General features: G+C 47.2%; 1 non-coding gene across 1 annotated transcript; it reads left to right on the top strand.

The window, feature by feature from the left end:
* The first annotated feature begins 14878 nt into the window (after positions 1–14878).
* LOC112134999 (U6 spliceosomal RNA) lies at positions 14879–14984 on the top strand. Its single transcript, XR_002916322.1, has one exon. It is a non-coding gene; the product is annotated as a U6 spliceosomal RNA (small nuclear RNA).
* Positions 14985–20616: the final 5632 nt, after the last annotated feature.

Here is a 20616-nt window from a genome sequence, read left to right on the forward strand (position 1 = left end):
AGTCATTTGGGCCCTTGTAGGGGGCCTTGAAGGTCAAAGCCTTTTTGTGCATTATAGTAAAATGTTGATGTCACCTGTATGTGGCCAGTGAAGATGCCTTTGACATGGTCCTCAGAGAAGCAAGCTGTTTGGTGATGAGGTCACACAGCAGACTTTTTGGAGTTGTCTCCCATCTGAAGAACATTGAGAGGGTTTGCTTCCAGCTTCTGCGGTAAATTGAGTTATAAAATGTCTGAGCTGGGTGGCAGCTGTGATGGGCTAGATAACTGGTCCTGACTAGCTGCTCCGAGGTTGGTAGAGGTGTGTTCTACATATACACCTACATGTGTGATACGTTGGTATGCCATCTTTTTGAAGCTATTTTCTTTTTTTTTTTTTGAGATGGAGTCTTCGCTGTCGCCCAGGCTGAAGTGCAGTGGCACAATCTTGGCTTACTGCAACCTCCGCCTCCCGGGTTCAAGCAATTCTCCTGTCTCAGCCTCCCGAGTGGCTGGGACTACAGGCGCCTGCCACCACGCCCGGCTAATTTTTGTATTTTTAGTAGAGACGAGGTTTCACCATACTGGTCAGGCTGGTCTTGAACTCTCCTGACCTCAGGTGATCCACCCACCTTGGCCTCCCAAAGTGCTGGAATTACAGGCGTGAGCCACTGTGCCCGGCCCATGGCGCCTTGTTTTCAACCTCTGCTCTTAACCTTTAGTTCACTCCTGTTTCAGGAGTCCAGCACCTGAAGAATGATAGTGGCCAGCGTGGAAATGCACAAACCACCTTGTGTAAGATACTGCACCCTACCCGCTCCTGTATCACCACCACCAGGACTCCTGGTACATACTCCAGGACAAGTACAGGAGAGTTGAGTCGTCCTGTTCCTGGCATTCCTATTTGGGCTATACTACCTACCCCATTGCCAGAGAAAAGTGAGACAGAAGCACAAAGTGGTCGTACACTACGCTACGACCTTCCAGTTTTCTCCAGCTCTGTTGCATTGTGCTGCCGTCAATTTTAATGAGCCTGATGATACCGCTGTGTTGACAGTTTGGAAAGGGAATCAAGTTACTAGTAGACTTAAGCTGCAGCCAGCCAAACAGTTGCTCTGCAGGAAAATCACCAAGATTGCAGTGAGTGTGGAAGTCCTCAGAGCCAATTAGGTCAGCTTAATAATCTGATCAAGTGGGTATTTTATAACTTGTCCCAGGGGTGTTGGGAGGGCATATGGAGAAAATACTCTTACTCTATTGCTTTTTGTTGTTGGAGACAATCTGACTCTGTCACCCAAGCTGGAATACACTGGCACAATCATGGTTCACTGCATGCTCGACCTGGGCACAAACAATCCTCCCACCTCAGCCGAGTAACTGGGACTGTAGGTGGATGCCACCATGCCTGGCTAAATATTTTTGGTAGAGACGAGGTCTCACTATATTGCATAGGCTGGTTTCAAACCCCTGGGCTCAAGTGATCCTCCTGACTTGAACTCCCAAAGTGCTGGGATTACAGGCATGAGCCACTGCACCTGGCCAGAGTTAACTCTATTTCCGATTAAGGGGACTTGACCCCCGGCCAGGAGGGGCTTGGGGTCTCTGTGTTTAAGACAGCACTCCCCAGCACCAGCCCTGGCAGAGGAAGAGTGGAGGTATGGTGAGGGAGGCCTCAAACTGAGAATCTAGAGATCATATTCTAGCCCCAACCTGGCCACTGAATGGTATTTGCTCCCCCTCTGTCACTTCCCCTCTGTGAGCCTCCAGTTCCTCAACTGAAACTCCGAGGCCCAAGCTAAGTGAGCCTGCAGGTTGTTTCAGCTGTACAAATCTGCATGTGGTTCACTGTGAGCCTAACCAGCAACAGGGATACTAACAATATTTCATGCTCTTACTCCCAGTTATCCTCTCAAGGAGTAGGTAAGGGTTTGGGCTAGTAGAAAATGTCAGAGCTATGTTTAGGCTGATGGAATTGAAAAGGATAGACCAGTAGCAGGGGGCCAGATGAGAGCTGCACTGACTTCAGTGAAGGAGGTGTCTTCCAGAAATTGCCACAGGTATATACATAAGTTGGTCAGACTAGTCAGTCATCTAGTAGCGTTACAGATGCAGGTTAGTACATATATCTGCCATCAATGGCCATTTATTGAGAGGAATTTAGTCTTCAACTTCCCTGAAAAATAACCTATAATCCCCTTTTATGGATGTGGAAACTGAAGGATTTAGAGGTGAAGTGCCCTACCCAATGTCATGTAGCTAGTAATGGTGACCAGGCTGGGATCCAAACCCAGCTCTGCCCAAACCCAAAGCTGCTGTATGTCGCCATATGTCCCTCCCTAGGGCCCTTGCTCCTGGCTCAGTTCTGATGAGAAAGTCAGTGGACTTATTTCTCCCTTAGTCCAAAGTAGGGAGCAAAGTAGACACTAGCTAACAAGACTCATTGGTTCCAAAGGTTCAGGACAGGGCAAGAACGGAACTAGTTTTCAGAGTTGGAACCATAAAATGCTTAGGGACACAGGTAAACAGCGAGCGCTGTAAATACTGACAACTGGCTGGGCATGGTGTCTCACGCCTATCATCCCAGCACTTTCGGAGGCTGAGGTGGGTGGATCACCTGAGATCAGGAGTTCGAAACCAGCCTGGCCAACAGGGTGAAACCCCATCTCTACTAAAAATACAAAAAATTAGCCAGGCATGGTGGTGGGGGCCTGTAATCCCAGCTACTTGGGGCGCTGAGGCAGAAGAATCGCTTGAACCCAGGAGACAGAGGTTGCAGTGAGCCGAGATTACATCACTGCACTCCAGCCTGGGCAGCAAGAGTTAAATTCCATCTCAAAAAAAAAACAATACTTAACAACTACAACTCTTATGATAATTTCACACTGTGGGAGGCAGCCCTGTCATACACCATCTTAGAGAACTTGCAAAAGACCCTTTGCTTCTTGGAGCTCAGTTTTCTCATTTATAAATTGTGAGAGCCCTGCCCACTCTCTGAGTCGATAAGCATGACAGCGCAGGATACCCAGGAGGAGTAACTTAAGAAGAGCTGGGGACAGCCTATGCCATGGGCCTCTGTCGGTGATAGACTGCACTAGCATGCATCCAGCCAGGGCCTGAGCACACGAGAAATCCCTGGAAGTGGTTCTGCATAGCTGGTGCTAGATCAGCTGCACCTGGGAGTCACAGTAGCAATGTGTGGGTCAGAAGCCAGCATCTGTGCAGAGTGAGTGACCTGGTGCTGGGGAGTGGGTGAAGGGACCTACCAGCCCCAAGAATGGGAATTCCCATCCAGCCCTGGCTTCGTCCATTCCAGTGACTGGGTCAGGGCCCGATCTGCCCTTAGGCTCCCTTCCTGCCGGAACATGGGGCCATTGTTTCCTGCTTCTGTAGCCACCTAGTTCCCCCGACAGCTACCTGTGCAGGTCCTACCTACAACCATCCTGCCAAGCTCAGTCCTGACCAGCCACTGACCTGCCTGAGCCCTGCTTCTGACAAAGGGAGTGATGGCCCCTGATGTGTCCATGGCGCACTGCAGTTTACAGGCTCTTGCACATTCATTGTCTTGTTCAAAGGAGGCAGTGTGAGGGTCTGACCCCATCTTTCAGACAAGGGAACTGAGGCTCAGGGTCACTTGCAAGGTCCCAGAGTGCAGATCAAGGGTGACTTCTTTCCCTGGCTGCCTTATGCTACTCTCAGGAAAGGCTGGGGTGAGGCAGCTAACGGGACTGCTAGGACCACTCCATTTAGGCAAAGCTTGTCTCAGTGGATGGGAATTTCTGAAACCTGGAGCTCTTCACAATGCAGGTGTTTTCAGCAAGTGGAAGACAAAAGAAACGAGGCTGAGGAAATCCAAGTTCCCACTGACAGCTTCTCCTGGGTCTGCATTACTGACCACCTGAGAGCCCTCAGAGCCGGCCCGCCACCCCCAGCTTGTTCTCCACCACTGCTCAAGTGACCACACAGCTGGCTCTCTCAGCAGCTCCTAGCTCAGGAACTTTCTGTGACTTCCCAGGGCCTGCAGAGCACTCCTGGCATCGTTCCCCCACCAACCTGCTCTGAATCCACCTTTCAGCCTTCTTTTCACATGGTCCCCACATGCCCTAGCTGGCCAACTGCACCTTGTCGCACGTTGACTTTGTTCATGCTGCCTCCTCTGGCTCTTTCCCTACCTGCACCAGCAAAATCCATCCCAGTGTTCAAGAACCAGAGCAAAGGCATTAGCCCCAGACAGCCTGGCAGGCAGGAGGCTTCCTTCCCTGGATTTCTCGTTGGATGACCTTGATGACTTGTTCTGGCGCTGGCAGTGGCTGCTCTGCTCCCTGTCCTGTCTCCACTGCCAGATAGCACTCTGGGCCATGTGTCTGATTCCTCTTGCTGGGCCCAGTACACTGGCACTCAGTGAATGTTTCCTCAATCACCAAATGTATTCATTTCCTGGGGCCACTATGACAAAGTACCACACACTGAGTGGCTTAAACAACAGAAATTGATTGTCTCACAGTTCTGGTGGCTAGAAGTCCAAGATCTAGGTGTCAGCAGGGTGGGTTCCTTCTGAGGCTGCTCCAGGCCTTTCTCCTTGGCTGGGGATGGCCATCTTCTCCATGTGTCGCTTCCCTGTGTATATGTGTGTCTATGTCCAAACTGCCCTTTTTTTTGATGCAGAGTCTCGCTCTTGTGGCCTAGGCTGGAGTGCAATGGCGTGATTTTGGCTCACTGCAACCTCTGCCTCCTGGGTTCAAGTGATTCTCCTGTCTCAGCCTCCCGAGTAGCTGGGATTACAGGTTTGTACCACCACACCCAGCTAATTTTTGTATTTTTAGTACAGAGGGGGTTTCACCATGTTGGCCAGGCTGGTCTCGAACTCCCGACCTCAGGTGATCCTCCTGCCTCAGCCTCCCTAAGTGCTAGGATTACAGGTGCGAGCCACCGCACCCAGCCCCTTTTCCTTTTTCTTTTTTCTTTTCTTTTTTTTTTTTTTTTTTGAGACAGGGTCTCTCTCTGTCACCCAGTCTGTAGTGCAGTGGCGTGGTCATAGCTCACTGTAGCTGCGAACTCCTGGGCTTGGGTGATCTTCTGGCCTCAGTCTCCTGAGTCACTGGGATGGCTGGCATGAGCCATTGCATCCTGCCCAACTCCCCTTTTTCTAAGGATACCAGTCGTCTGGGATTAGGGCCCACCCTAATGACTTCATCTTAACTATTTACGTCTGTAATGACCCTGTTTCTGAAAACAGTCACATTCTGAGGTACTGGGGGTTAGGACTTCAACATATGGATTTTAGGGGGGCACAATTCAACCCCTAACACTAAACAAATGAGTTGTGAAAACCTGTGGACCAAGAATGGCAATGGCAGTCAGGTGCTTCACTCCCCTCATGGTCTGGTGTTTGGACACAAGAGTGATGTAATTAAAAGGAGGACTTGGGAGCTCAAGTCTGGAGAACAGAATCAAGTCCTGGTTTGCTTCCTATCTGTTTTGTGATCTGTGTAAGTCAGTTATTCCAAACTGTATTTCTCTTTCACATTATATTAATTATATTAATTCCCATCTCCCTTCCAATCTCACCAGATTTGTTTCATTTTGAGGCACAGAGGGCTAAAATGGCAGCAGATTATACAAATCAATACAAGAGGTCTGGACTCTCAAAAATCAGAACTTACCAATCTGTAGTTAACAAAGTTGGTATCTCCAGACATTTATGGAAACTTCTAATATGCAGTGAAAGGCAAGAACCCTGGGCTGGAAGACACCAGATCCATCTAGTCCCTTGGCTGATGCTGAAATACCTTCTGCAACATGCCTACCTTACTTGTTGGATACCTTGGTGATGGGGACCCCACTCCTTATAGGGCAATGTATTCCATCTTTGAAAAACAGAAATTTGGCCAGGCGTGGTGGCTCATACCTGTAATCCCAGCACTATGGGAGGCTGAGGCGGGCGGATCACGAGGTCAGGAGTTCGAGACCAGCGTGGCCAACATGGTGAAACCCCCGTCTCTACTAAAAATACAAAAATTAGCCGGGTGTGGTGGCACGCGCCTGTAATCCCAGCTACTTGGGAGGCTGAGGCAGGAGAATAGCTTGAACCTGGGAGGCAGAGATTACAGTGAGCCAAGATCCCGCCACTGCACTCCAGCCTGGGACAGAGCTAGACTCCATCTCAAAAAACAAAAAACAAAAAACAAAACAAAACAAAACAAAACAAAAACAGATTTTTTTTTATCTCAAAAATAGTAAGGCAGACCAGGCGCAGTGGCTCACTTCTATAAATCCCAACACTTTGGGAGACCGAGGCAGGTGGATTGCTTGAGCTCATGAGTTCAAGACCAGCCTGGGCAACATGGCGTAACCCCATAGCTACAAAAAATAAAAAAATTAGCCAGGCACAGTGGTGTGCACCTGTAGTCCCAGCTACTCAGGAGGCTGAGGCAGGAAAATCACTTAAGCCCAGAAGGCAGAGGTTGCAGTGAGCCAAAATCACGCCATTGCACTCCAGCCTGGGTGACAAAAGTGAAACCCTGTCTCAAAAAATAATAAGAATAAAATAGTAAGGCAGCTGTATTTTTTTACCATGAGCCTTGTTATTAATATGGTAAACAAATCCTTTTTAAAAGGCTCTTATTTATGCAATTTCCTGTAACACTTTTGGCTGTAATTTTGCCCAGTGGAGCTAAAGAAGAATGGATTTAATTCAGCTTCTTTCTTTTTTAAGACAGAGCCTCGCAATGTTTCCCAGGCTGGTCTCAAGCAATCTGCCCACCTTGGTTTCCTAAAGTCCTAGGATTCCAAATGTGAGCCACCACACCCAGCCAAATTCAGCCTTTTTTTTTTTTTTTTTTTTTTTTGAGACAAAGTCTGGCTCTATCAATCAGTGTCTATCGGGGTATCCTGTTGCTTGTTCCATTACATCCCTATTGATACAGCCTTAGCTGCCAGCCCTGTGATGTCACCATCACACTGCCACAGCCACTGGGCTCAGTCCCCTGAAACTTCCTGTGTGCTCTGCTATGCACATGAATGAGCCTTGTCTCCCCCACCTCTCCGTCCTGGACCTGGGCTGGTGATGTTTTAGGTCCCAGTGAAATTTTTTTTAGTTTGACAATGGTTGTCCCCTATCATGACTTCCCTGGAGGCCACTCAGACAATAAAGAAGGAAGCCCTATTTTAATAATGCAGGCTCCATTCCTCATGTCTATGCTTAATGTGGGGACAGTTCTTCTGGAAAGGGAGGACAATAAGTACCCAGAGGTTATGGCGGACAGCACTCCCTTCTGGTGTAAATCTAAAACTGCTCAAATCACATGGGACAGCCCAGCCATCCATGTTAGAACTGATGCCATTCTCCCTGGGGAAGAGTCATTGATTCTTCCACTCAACACATTGAGCATCTACTGTGTACACAGCTCTATGTTAAGTATTGTTTACTTGGATCAGCAGAAGGGCTCAAATGTCAGGAGGTGATGAATTATATTTATATATGAGAATACAAAAAGATGAACAGGATAGAAATAGCCTCTAGTCCTACCCACATAGAACCTACAGGCTAGTGAGCAAAACACTTATGTAAATATGTAATTGCAATGCAGTGTGTAAGTTCCGTAGCATCGGGTGGTACAGGAACTGAGGAAGGGCAGGGCAGGGACACAGCTCCCAAGGAAATGACCTGAGGAGTGAGTAGGAGGGAGCCAGGCAACATGGGAAAAGAAGAGCATTCAGAGAGCAGGACCATCCTGTGCAAAGGGCCGGGGGCCAGACAGCTGAGAGAAACTCAGCATGGGAGGAATGAAGAGTGAAGAGGATGCTCATGAGAGATGAGGTTGGGGAGGTAGGAGTGGGGCAGGCCAGAAAGAGCTCTCGGGGCCAGGTGCGGTGGCTCATGCTTGTAATCCCAGCACTTTGGGAAGCTGAGATGGGCGGATCACGAGGTCAGGAGTTTGAGACCAGCCTGGCCAGTATGGTGAAACCCCATCTCTACTAAAGATACAAAAATTAGCTGGGCGTGGTGGTAGGCGGCTGTAATCCCAGCTACTTGGGAGGCTAAGGCAGGAGAATCGCTTGAACCTGGGAGGTGTAGGTTGCAGTGAGCCGAGATCGCTCCACTGCATTCCAGCCTGGGCGACAGAGCTAGACTCCGTCTCAAAAAAAAACAACAAAAAAAAAAACAAAAAAAAACCTCTCTTGGGGTCTTTGAACAACCTTAAACAAGCAAGTGGTGGGACCAAAATTTCTTTTTGAAATTGCACGTGGAGGCTGGGTGTGCTGGCTCACACCTGCAATCCCAGCACTTTGGGAGGCTGAGGCAGGCAGATCACTTGAGGTCAGGAGTTCAAGACCAGCCTGGCCAACATGGTGAAACCTTGTCTCTACTAAAAATACACACACACACACACACACACACACACACACACACACAATAGCTAGGCATGGTGGTGGGCACCTTTAATCCCAGCTACTTGTGAGGCTGAGGCAGGAGAACCATTTGAACCCAGGAGACAGAGGTTGCAGGGAGCCGAGATTGTGCCATTGCACTCCAGCCTGGGTGACAGAGGTAGACTCTGTCTCAAAAAAAAAAAAAAGAAAGAAAGAAAGAAAGAAAGAAATTGCACACGGAGCTGCGTGGAGATGGTTGGGGAAGGAGCAGGATTAGAGGCAGGAAGACTATTTAGAATAGGCAGCAATCTATTCTAGAGGCAGCAGTCACAATGAGGAATGAAGGGGGCCTGAGCTAGAGAAGTGGACAGGCTGGCAAGAGGTTAATAGGGTCTGGGGTTAGGGAGAGAGGAAATGCAAGGCAGGCACTCAGATCTGGCACCTAGGACAGAAATGGAGGAGGGAGAGGAACAGACTGGGAACAGGACAAGAGAAAAGAATGAGTCTCAGCATCTAGGCTTTGACTGAAGTTACAGGTTTCATCTTTTTTTTTTTTTTTTTTTTTTTTTTTGACAGGGTCTCACCATGTCACCCAGGCTGGAGTGCAGTGGCATCTGGCTCACAAGCAGCCTTGACCTCCAGGGTTAGGTGAGTCTCCCATCTCAGCCTCCCAGGTAGCTGAGACCACAAGAATGAGCCACCATGCCCAGCTCATTTTTGTATTTTTTATAGAGACCGGGGTCTCACTGTGTCACACAGGCTTGTCTGGAACTCCTGGGATCAAGCGAACGTCCCACCTCTGCCTCCCAAAGTGTTGCGATTAAGGACGTGAGCCACCGTACTCAGACTCATCCACTTTGTTATTCAACAGATAGTGAATCCTCCTCTGTGCAAGTCCTGGAATTATGGTTTCAGGATTCATTGGCACAACAGTTGGCAACTGAAATTATGGGTATAGACAGTTCACCTAGGAAAAGTGTGTAAAATGAGAAGAAAAGAGGGCCCAGAACAGATCGCTAAGGTACGATTTGTTGTTGTTGTTGTTTGAGACGGTCTTTTTCTTTTTTTTTTTGAGATGGAGTCTCTCTGTCACCCGGGCTGGAGTGCAGTGGCGCGATCTCCACTCACTGCAGGCTCCGCCCCCTGGGGTTCACGCCATTCTCTTGCCTCAGCCTCCCGAGTAGCTGGGACTACAGGCGCCCGCCACCTCACCCGGCTAATTTTTTGTATTTTTAGTAGAGACGGGGTTTCACCGTGTTAGCCAGGATGGTCTCGATCTCCTGACCTCGTGATCCGCCCACCTCGGCCTCCCAAAGTGCTGGGATTACAGGCGTGAGCCACCGCGCCCGGCTGAGAGAGTCTTGCTTTGTCAGCCAGGCTGGAGTGCAGTGGCGCAATCTCGGCTCACTGCAATCTCTGCCTCCCAGGTTCAAGCAGTTGTCCTGCCTCAGCCTCCCGAGTAGCTGGGACTACCGGCATGTGCCACCACGCCTGGCTAATTTTTGTATTTCCAGTAGAAACGATATTTCACCATGTTGGTCAAGCTGGTCTCAAACCCCTGACCTCAGGTGATCTGCCCATTTTGGCCTCCCAAAGTGCTGGGATTACAGGTGTGAGCCACAGCACCCAGCCTGTTTTTTGTTTTTTAAGGGAGGACAGAAGAAGAGGAACCAGCCAGGCAACAAGACACGAAGGAGCCAGAGCAGTTGGAAGAAACCAGGAGAGTGATGTCCCTAAAGCCAGTTTTTTGTTTGTTTTTGAGACAGAGTTTTGCTTTTGTTGCCCAGGCTGGAGTGCAATGACGCAATCTCGGCTCACTGCAACCTCCGCCTCCTGGGTTCAAGCAATTCTCCTGCCTCAGCCTCCCAAGTAGCTGGGATTATAGGCACCTGCCATCATGCCCAGCTAATTTTGTTTGTCTGTTTGTTTGTTTTTGAGACAGAGTCTTACTCTGTCATCCAGGCTGGAGTGCAGAGGTGCAATCTTGGCTCACTGTAAGCTCTGCCTCCCGGGTTCACGCCATTCTCCTGCCTCAGCCTCCTGAGTAGCTGGGACTACAGGTGCCCACCACCACGCCCAGCTAATTTTTGTATTTTTAGTAGAGACGGGGTTTCACCGTGTTAGCCAGGATGGTCTCTATCTCCTGATCTCGTGATCTGCCCACTCGGCCTCCCAAAGTGCTGGGATTACAGGCGTGAGCCACTGTGCCCGGCCTGTGTGTTTGTTTTTTGAGATGGAGTTTTGCTCTTGTTGCCCAGGCTGGAGTGCAATGGTGCTATCTCAGCTCACTGCAATCTCTGCCTCCCGGGTTCAAGAGATTCTCCTGCCTCAGCCTCCCGAGTAGCTGGGATTACAGGTGCCCGCCACCATGCCTGGCTAATTTTTGTATTTTTAGTACAGACGGGGTTTCACAATGTTGGTCAGGCTGGTCCTGAACTCCTAACCTCAGGTGATCCGCCCACCTTGGCATCCCACAGTGCTGGGAATACAGGCATGAGACACCGCACCCAGCCTAATTTTGTATTTTAAGTACAGATGGGGTTTCACCATGTTGGCCAGGCTGATCTCCAACTCCTGACCTCAGGTGATCTACCCACCTCGGCCTCCTGAAGTGCTGGGATTATAGGCATAAGCCACCATGCCCAGCCCCTAAAGCCAGTTCAGATGACCCTGAAGACAGGATCCTCAGAAGCCTAGGGTGTCACATGCGTCCATGCTTCCAAGTCCACCAGTAAGATAAGGTCTGAAGTGCATCATTGCTAATCTGTCATAGAGCAATTCAAGGGTTTGGGTTGGGGTTGAAGCCAGACTAAGGAGAGTTGGGCAGTGGGAGGGATAAGTGGAGATAATAAGTGTCCTTCAAGAGGAATGGTTGTGAAGAGGAGAGAGAACGTGAGAGGTGAAGAAAGGACAAGGGGTGTAAGGAGCTTCCCCAGCAAGCTGAAGGACCTGACCATGATTCAATGCTCATGCAAAATGCCAGCTGAAAAGGGGAGGTTGAATACACAGGAAGGGAGATAGACTATTAGGCAGGTTTTCTCCAAAAGCCTCATGATGCATAACTAAGATTGGGGTTTGAGAATTGGAGGATAGAAAATTTAAGTTTGATATAAAGAAAAAATAAGGAACAAAAGAACAGAACTGTGAATCAGTGGAAAGGTCTTTGCAGACCAAGATGGGACCATTGGTACTTGTGAATACTGCAGAAAGAGATCCTAGCTCCCTATACAGGTTGGACAAAATGAGGGCTGAAGTGCCTTTCAAAGATTTAAATTCTTGATCCCATCCCACATTTTATTTTATGGCGAGGGGGTACACAATTTACAAATGAACTACATATTTCTGATTGAGAATGGCTAATAAAATTCTCCTCATTATTTCATTCAAGGTCCCTAAATACCCACTGTGTTCCAAGCACTGGGTTGGGACACAGCAGATCTGAGTTCTATACACTAATCCTTTTCCACTTAATGTCAGTTATTTAAATGGATCAGGTCAAGTGCAATAGTGTGCAACTGTAATCTTAGCTACTCAAGAGGCTGAGGTGGGAGGATGGCTTGAGGCCAGGAATTGGAGACTGCAGTGTGCTATAATCACACCTGTGAATAGCCACTGCACTCCAGCCTAGGCAATGTGGCAAGATCTCTAAAAATAAAAATAAAAATAAACAATTTTAAAAGGGCTGGGCATAGTGGCTCACATCTGTAATTCCAGCACTTTGAGAGGCCAAGGCTGGAGGATTTTTTGAGGCCAGGAGTTTGAGAACAGCCTGGGCCACAAAAGTAAGACCCCCATCTCTACAAAAAAAATTTAAAAATTAGCTGGGCATGGTAGCATGCACCTGTAGTCCAGTTTCTTGGGTGGCTGAGGCAGAAGGATCTCTTGAACCCAGGAGATCAAGGTTACAGTGAACTGTGATCACACCTTTGTACTCCAGCCTGGAGTACACTGGGCAACAGAATGAGACCCTCTCTCTTAAAAAAAATAAAAAATAAAAAATGGGATCAATTTCTGTATAAGTCATTGTTTGCACTCACCTTGTTGGTAAACTGGGAGCAGCTGCAGCTGGAGGACAGTTGAGGCACGTTATCTCAGGATTGCTGAATGCTGCAGTTCACAGTGGAGAGGATCTCCACTTCATTCCTTCTTTACCGTCTCAAGAGCTCCTGAGAAAGCTGGAGGTTTGGCCGGGTACGGTGTCTCACGCCTGTAACCCCAGCATTTTGGGAGGCTGAGGCGGGCAGATCACTTGAGGCCAGGAGTTCAGGACCAGCCTGGCCAACATGGTGAAACCCTGTCTCTACTAAAAATACAAAAATTATCTAGGCATGGTGGTGCGCACCTGTAGTCCCAGCTATGCGGGAGGTTGAGGCATGAGAATCTCTTGAACCAGGAGGTGGAGGCTGCAGTGAGCCAAGATTGTGCCACTGCACTCCAGCCTGATTGACAGAGTGAGACTCCATCTCCAAACAAAAAAAAAAAGGAAAAAGAAGAAAGGTGGAGGTTTTTGGAGCATTCTCAGAGTGTAGTATTTGTTTCTAAGTCTCAGCGGGGGATGTAGAGATGGGGCAGAGGCAGGTGGTTCTTCCATTCCACCCCAAACCCCACTGGACTCAGACTCTCAGGGATACACTATAATGACTGCTAACTTTGGTAGCACCTGCACCTAGTGTGGCTTCCTAATTCTTCTGTGAAGCCAGGGAGAACACTGTAAAATGATCATATGACCTTTTATTCCTCACTTAATTCATTCTGTGTCATTCCATTGGTTTGTGAATTGTGTCAATAGATAAAAAGTTTGGACTGTGGGTGTCTGGAAATATATCCAGCCCTTCTACATTAATTCTTATGAAAAAAATATTTCATTCACCTTTTTTACTGTAAGGTGAATTTCCCAGTAATGTAAACTTGATGCAAATAAATGCTCTAACGGTTGTGCCAGAAGTTGCAATTAATAAACCCAAGGTCTTGTTCTTCTTCTCAACCCGATTCTAAAATGAGGGTTTTCTCTAAGATGCAAATTCTAACACACACGAATAATCTTCTCATGTAAGGTTGATGGTTTCTCTAATACAAAACTCTTAACAGTTTGGATATAAAGTGGCTGTAGTAGGACGTATTCAATCTCATAAAGTTCTCTACAGCTTGTAGCTCCATTAGAAACAAAACTCAAAGTCTCAAAAACCCTCAGAAAACTAGGAATAGAGGGAACTTCCTGAATTTGATTAAGAACATCTACAAAACCCTGCATTTAATACTATACTTAATGGTGAAAAATGGAATGCTTTCTTTCTAAGATTGGGAACAAGGCAAGGATGTCCACTCTCACTACTCTTATTCAACATAGAGCTGAACATTCTAGGCAGTGTAACAGGCAAGAAAGAACAGAAAAGAAAAGGCACACATTTCAGAAAGGCAAAAACGAAATGGTCTGTATTTGCAGATGATACAATGATGTGGTAGAAAGTCCCAAAGAATCTACACACACACACACACACACACACAATTTCTAGAATCTATATACTAATGAACACATGGAAACCAAAATTAAAAATAAAATACCATTTATAATCACTAAAAACATGGAATATTTGGGTGGAAATCTAACAAAACTTGTATAGGATTTCTATGCTGAAAACTATAAAATGCTGATGGAGGAAATCAAATAATATCTAAATAAACTGAGAAGTAAAACTGTGTTCATTGGTTGGAAGACTAAACATAATAAAGTTGTCAATTATTCCCATATTGGCACACTTTCTATCAAAATTCCAACAAAATCTATTTCTTGCAAATATTGACAAAACTTTTCTAAAATTTATGTGGAAAGGCAAAGGAACTAGAATAGCTAGAATAATTTTAGATGGTTTATTAAAATTTAGCTAATTTTAGAGAAAAATCAGTCTACCTAATTTCAAAAACTGTTATATGGTCACAGTGTGGTTCTGGCCCAGGAATAGCACATAGATCAATGGAACCGAACACAGAACTCGGAAACACAGATCCACACAACTATTTTTGACAGCTGATTTTTGACAAAGGTACAAAAGCAATCAATGGAGACAAGTCTTTTCAACAAATGGTGCTGAAGCAACTGGACATCTATAGGCCCCAAAATCAACCAAATAACAAAACTTTGACATAAGTCTCATATATTGTACAAAAATTAACTTAAAATGGACCTCAGCACCAGACGTGGTGGCTCACGCCTGTCATCCTAGCACTTTAGGAGGCCAAGGAGGGAGGATCACTTGAGGCCAGAAGTTTGAGACCAACATGGCAAGACCTTGTCTCTACAAAAAATACAAAAATTTGCTGAGCATTGTGGGGCACACTTGTAGTCCCAGCTACTACAGAGATTGTAGCGGAAGGATCGCTTGAGCTTGGGTGATGGAGGCTGCAGCAAGCTATGACTGCATCACTGCATTCCAGCCTGGGTGACAGAGCAAAATCTTGTCTCAAAAAAAAAAAAAAAAAAAAAAAAAAAAAAGACCTCAGACTAAAATGTAAACATAAGACCATAAGACTTTGTGCTCACTTTGGCAACACATAAACCAAAACTGGAATGATACAGAGTAGATTAGCATGGACCCAGGTAAGGATGATATAAAAATTTGTGAAGCATTTCATATTTTAAAAACAATTCTTTATTGCGGCACTATTCACAATAGCAAAGACTTGGAACCAACCCAAATGTCCAACAATGATAGACTGGATTAAGAAAATGTGGCACATATGCACCATGGAATACTATGCAGCCATAAAAAATGATGAGTTCATGTCCTTTGTAGGGACATGGATGAAATTGGAAATCATCATTCTCAGTAAACTATCGCAAGGACAAAAAACCAAACACCGCATGTTCTCACTCGTAGATGGGAATTGAAAAATGAGAACACATGGACACAAGAAGGGGAACATCACACTCTGGGGACTGTTGTGGGGTGAGGGGAGGGGGGAGGAATAGCATTAGGAGATATACCTAATGCTAAATGACGAGTCAATGGGTGCAGCACACCAGCATGGCACATGTATACATATGTAACTAACCTGCACATTGTGCACATGTACCCTAAAACTTAAAGTATAATAATAATAAAAAAAAATTCTGTAAAAATTTAAAAAAAAAGAAGCACAGGAGAAAACATTTGGGACCTAGAGTGAGGCAAAGAGCTCTTAAACTTAGCCCCCAAAACATGATTCATAAAAGGAAACATTTATATATTGGACTTCATCAAAATTAAAGGCTTTTGCTCTGCAAAAGACCTTGTAAAGAGGATAAAAAGACAAGCTACAGCTACAGACTGGGAGAAAATATTTGCAAACCACATACCTGACAAAAGGACTAGTAACTAGAAATATGAAGCACTCTCAAAACTCAACAGCAAAAAAACAAGAATAGAATTAGAAAATGGGCAAAAGACATGAAGAGATTTCACTGAAGAGGGTATACAGAAGGCAAATAAGCACATGAAAAGATGTTCAACATTATTATTAGCCATTTGGGAAATGCAAATTAAAACCACAATGAGATATCACTGCACTCCTCTCAGAATGGAAAAAATGAAAAATAGCGACAGCACCAAATGCTAGTGAGAATGCAGAGAAACTGATCAATTACATATGTCTGGTGAGAATGTAAAATCATACAGCCACTCTGGAAAACAGTTTGGCAGTTTCTTATAAAAATGAAACATGTGCCAGGCACAGTGGCTCATGCCTGTAATCCCAGCAGTTTGGGAGGCTGAGGCAGGTGGATCACTTAAGGTCAGGAGTTTGAGACCAGCCTGACCAACATGATGAAACCCATCTCTACTAAAAATACAGAAATTAGCCGGGCATGGTGGTGCATGCCTGTAATCTCAGCTACTTGGGAGGCTGAGGCAGGAGAATCACTTGAACCCAGGAGGCAGAAGTTGTGGTGACTGAGATGGCACCACTGCATGCCAGCCTAGGCAACAGAGTGAGACTCCATCTCAAAAAAATTAAAATAAAATAAAAAACAAATAAAAAGGAACACACTACCCATACACAAAACAACCAGGATGAATCTCCAAGGAATCATGCTGAGGGAAAAAAGCCAGCCCCCAAAGGTTACAGAACTGCATCGTTCTGTTTATTAAAAACCCTCTTAAAATGACACAATTATAGAAATGGAAAATATTAGTGGTTGGCAGAGGTTAGGGAGGGGGTGGGGCTGGAGGGAAGTGGGTGTGGATGGATATACAAATCAAAATGATGGGTTTATTGGGGTGTTACGGGGTGAGTCAGAAAATCCAAGGAAGGGTCTCAAAAGAGTTGAAACTGGGTAGCTCTGGGCAACTCAGTTGGCAGAAGTTTACGGACTTGCCATTCCTCATGATTTCTGGGCTATAGAGTCATCATTAGCAGAGAGAATCGTGAGAGAAGACAACCTGGTTGATAGAGCTTTGGAAGGATAGCCAAACAGCAAGACTGGGCACGATGTCTCACGCCTATAATCCCAGCATTTTGGGAAGCTGAGGCGGGAGGATGACTTGAGCCCAGGAGTTTGAGACTAGCCTGGGTAACATGGCGAAACCCCATCTCTACCAAAAAACATTATCTGGGCAGGGTGGCACACACCTGTGGTCCCAGCTACTCAGGAGGCTGAGGTGGGAGGATCACTGAGCCTGGGAGTTCAAGGCTGCAGGTGCCACTGCACTCCAGCTTGGGTGACAGAGCGAGACCCTGTCTCAAAAAAAAAAGAAAAAATTCCACATCCTTATTATTTATCTTTCCAATTTTAAACATCCTAGCAAGTGCGAAGTGGTATGTCACCATGGGTTTGGTTTGCATTTCCTGATAGCTAAGTATGTTGAGCATCTTTTCATGTGCCTATTGACCCAGAGATGATCTTCTATCACATGTCTGCATCAGGTTGGTCAGCTTCGGGGGACAGTATCACACGGCGGAGCCCAGGTTACTATGGGGTGCTCTGGTTCCTGGGATTGTTTTCAGAGATGACCGTGAGGAAGTAGGTGGTGAGCAAGGTCTCCCAGGAAGATACAGTTTTTTTTTTTGTTGTTGTTTTTTTTGAGACAGGGTCTTGCTCTGTTGCCCAAGCTGGAGTGCAATGGTGCGATCTCGGCTCACTGCAACCTCCACCAACCAGGTTTAAGCGATTCTCCTGCCTCAGCCTCCCAAGTAGCTGGGACTACAGGCACCCACCACCACACCCAGCTAATTTTTGTATTTTTAGTAGAGATGGGGTTTCACCATGTTGGCCAGGCTGGTCTCGAACTCCTGACCTCAGGTGATCCTCCTGCCACTGCGCCCGGGGAGATTTTGAAGTCCTGGAATGGAGGAGATTCCCAATGACAGTGAGGGAGAAGCGTAAGAGTTGTGAAAGCTTTGGGGACCCTTTGAAGTTAAGGGTGAGATGAGAAGGTGGAGACACGTCAGACCCACTGTCCTAACTGGGTATGGGGAGGGGCAGGACCAGCCAAACTAGGGATGAGGCCAGTGACAGAGATAAACTGTCAAGATGAGGTCTGAGGGTGGGAAGGTCCCCGCAGGCTGCAGGCGGTGGAAACAGGCCTGGGAGTGGGGGCTCAGGAATGAGACCCCACCTGAGTGGGCAGGTCTGAGCCAACAGGGCCTTACACGCTTCTCATGCAGTCCTCACTACTGCCCTCTGGTGGTGGCTGTCTCCATTTCACAGGGGAGGACGTTGAGAAGTTCCTCTGCGTGAAAGGACAGAGCTGGGAGGTGAACCCCGGCCTGAATTATCCAAAACCCTGTGCACTTCTCAGGACACTGTAGTGTTCCAGGACCCCATAGGGACCCAGCGAGGGAAGAGATTATTATCATTTGGAAGACACTTGGGGTGGGGGTCTCAGACAAAACGTCAACTCATCAGAAAGACTCCTCTTGGCCACCCATCTAAAGAAGGTCCCTTTCCTCATTTCTCACGCGCCACTCAATTAGTTTCTTCACTGCCCTCATCATAATTCAAGATCATATATTTATACGTGAATATAGTTTATTTTTATTGTAAACTACAGTTTGCAGGAAAAGGACCGTGGAGGCCTCTTTTGTTCTGCATTTTATCCCCAGCACCTGCTGTGGTACCAGCTACGCAAGCAGGCACTCGAAACTGCTTTGGTGGATGCAGCAGTGGGGTGCACTGGAAAACAGAGGCAAGAGAGGGATGTCACAGGTCAGAAGCCTCCACCAGAGACTGAAGGTGTTGACTTTCACCCCCCCACACCCTCCAGAGTGTGATGGGGGTTTTGCTCTCTCAGGGACAGCATAAAAATGATGCTTATGTTACAGGGATGAGAACCAAGGTTGGGGAAGCAGAAAGTAGGTGGTGTGACCAGCGAGGGTGTCATCAGCAAGGGTGCCCAAAAATGGGACAACTGACGGCCTTGGAAGAAGCAGGCTCTTTGGCCATGGGACCTGAGGCAGGCCCTCAGCAGCTGGGGTTGGGCAGCTTGGGTGGCTCCATGCCTCACTTCTTCCTCTGAGGAAATAGCCAGAAAGCTGACTTCAGCGACGACTCAGGGAACAGTCAGGTTCACCCAAGGGGCAGAATGTGGCCTGAGAACAGATAAAGTCAGTTACGCCTCAGTCATCGCTGTCATATTTTCTCTTCTGCACTTGCTCATTCAGAAAATATTTATTGGCATCTACTAGGTATTAAGAAGTCCCTGTAGGCCGGGCGTGGTGGCTCATGGCTGTAATCCCAGCACTTTGGGAGGCCGAGGCGGGTGGATTACGAGGTCAGGAGTTCGAGACCAGTCTGACCAACATGGTGAAACCCCATCTCTACTAAAAATACAAAAATTAGCCGGGCATGGTGGCATGTGCCTGTAATCCCAGCTGAGGCAGGAGAATCGCTTGGACCCAGGAAGCGGAGGTTGCAGTGAGCAGAGATCGTGCCATTGCATTCCAGCCTGGGCAACAGAGTGAGACTCTGTCTCAAAAAACAGAAAAAAAAAAAAAAAAGAAAAAAAGAAGTCCTTGTAATCCCAGCACTTCGGGAGGCCGAGGCAGGCAGATCACCTGAGGTCAAGATTTTGAGACCAGCCTGGCCAACATGGTGAAAACCCATCTCTACTAATAATACAAAAATTAGCCAGGCCTGGTGGCATGTGCCTATAATCCCAACTACTTGGGAAGCTGAAGCAGGAGAATCGCAGGAATCTGGGAGGCAGAGTTTGCAGTGAGCCAAGATCATGCCACTACACTCCAGCCTGGGTGACAGAGTAAGACTCCATCTGAAGAAAAAAAAAAAAAAATGCTAGGCAAGGTGGCTCACATCTGTAATCCCAGCACTTTGGGAGGTTCAGATGGGTGGATCACCTGAGGTCAGGAGTTCGAAACCAGCCTAACCAACATGGAGAAACCCCATCTCTACTGAAAATACAGTATTAGCCAGGGGGATGGGGGGCTCATGCCTGTAATCCCAGGTACTCGGGAGGCTGAGGCAGAATTGCTTGAACCCAGGAGGTGGAGCTTACGGTGAGCCCAGATCGTGCCATTGCATTCTAGCCTGGGCAACAAGAGTGAAACTTGGTCTCAAAAAAAAAAAAAAGAAAAAAAGTCCTGTGCTTGGTGCTGGGGATAGAGTAGGAGAGAGTCCATGCCCTGATCTCCTGGCCCCGTAGGACACAGTGACAATACAAGGCTCCAGGCAACCTCAGGCAGAGGCCTGACTTGACTTGTCACCTTGTCTCTCTAGGGCTTTGCCCTGGGTTCAGTGCTGGGAAGGTGCTCCAAATGGTTCCTTAACTGAAGGCGCCTACACTCTAGAGGGAATGACAGACAAAAGAGGCAGATGTCAAAAGGGTGAGAAGTGGACAAAGAAGGGGCCAGGCATGGTGGCTCACACCTGTAATCCCACACTTTGGGAGGCCGAGGCAGAAGGATCACTTGAGGTCAGGGGTTTGAGACTAGCCTGGCCAACATGGTGAAACCCTGTCTCTACTAAAAATACAAAAATAAGCCAGGCATGGTGGCGTGCACCTGTAATCCCAGCTACTCGGGAGGCTGAGGCAGGAGAATTGCTCAAACCCAGGAGGTGGAGGTTGCAGTGAGCTGAGATCGTGCCACTGCACTCCAGTCCGGGCGACAGAGCAAGACTCCATCTCAAACAAACAAACAAAAAATGTGGGTGAAGAAGAGGGTCTTGTGGGAGCCCAGAGATGGTTACTGGGGAGATCAGACAAAGTTCTGAGAGGAAGCAGCTCATGCACTGAAAGACCTGCAGACGGTAGCCAGGCGAGGCTCAGTGTGGGAGGGT

The sequence above is a fragment of the Pongo abelii genome, chromosome 13, assembly GCF_028885655.2.
Source record: "Pongo abelii isolate AG06213 chromosome 13, NHGRI_mPonAbe1-v2.0_pri, whole genome shotgun sequence".
Taxonomy (NCBI): domain Eukaryota; kingdom Metazoa; phylum Chordata; class Mammalia; order Primates; family Hominidae; genus Pongo; species Pongo abelii.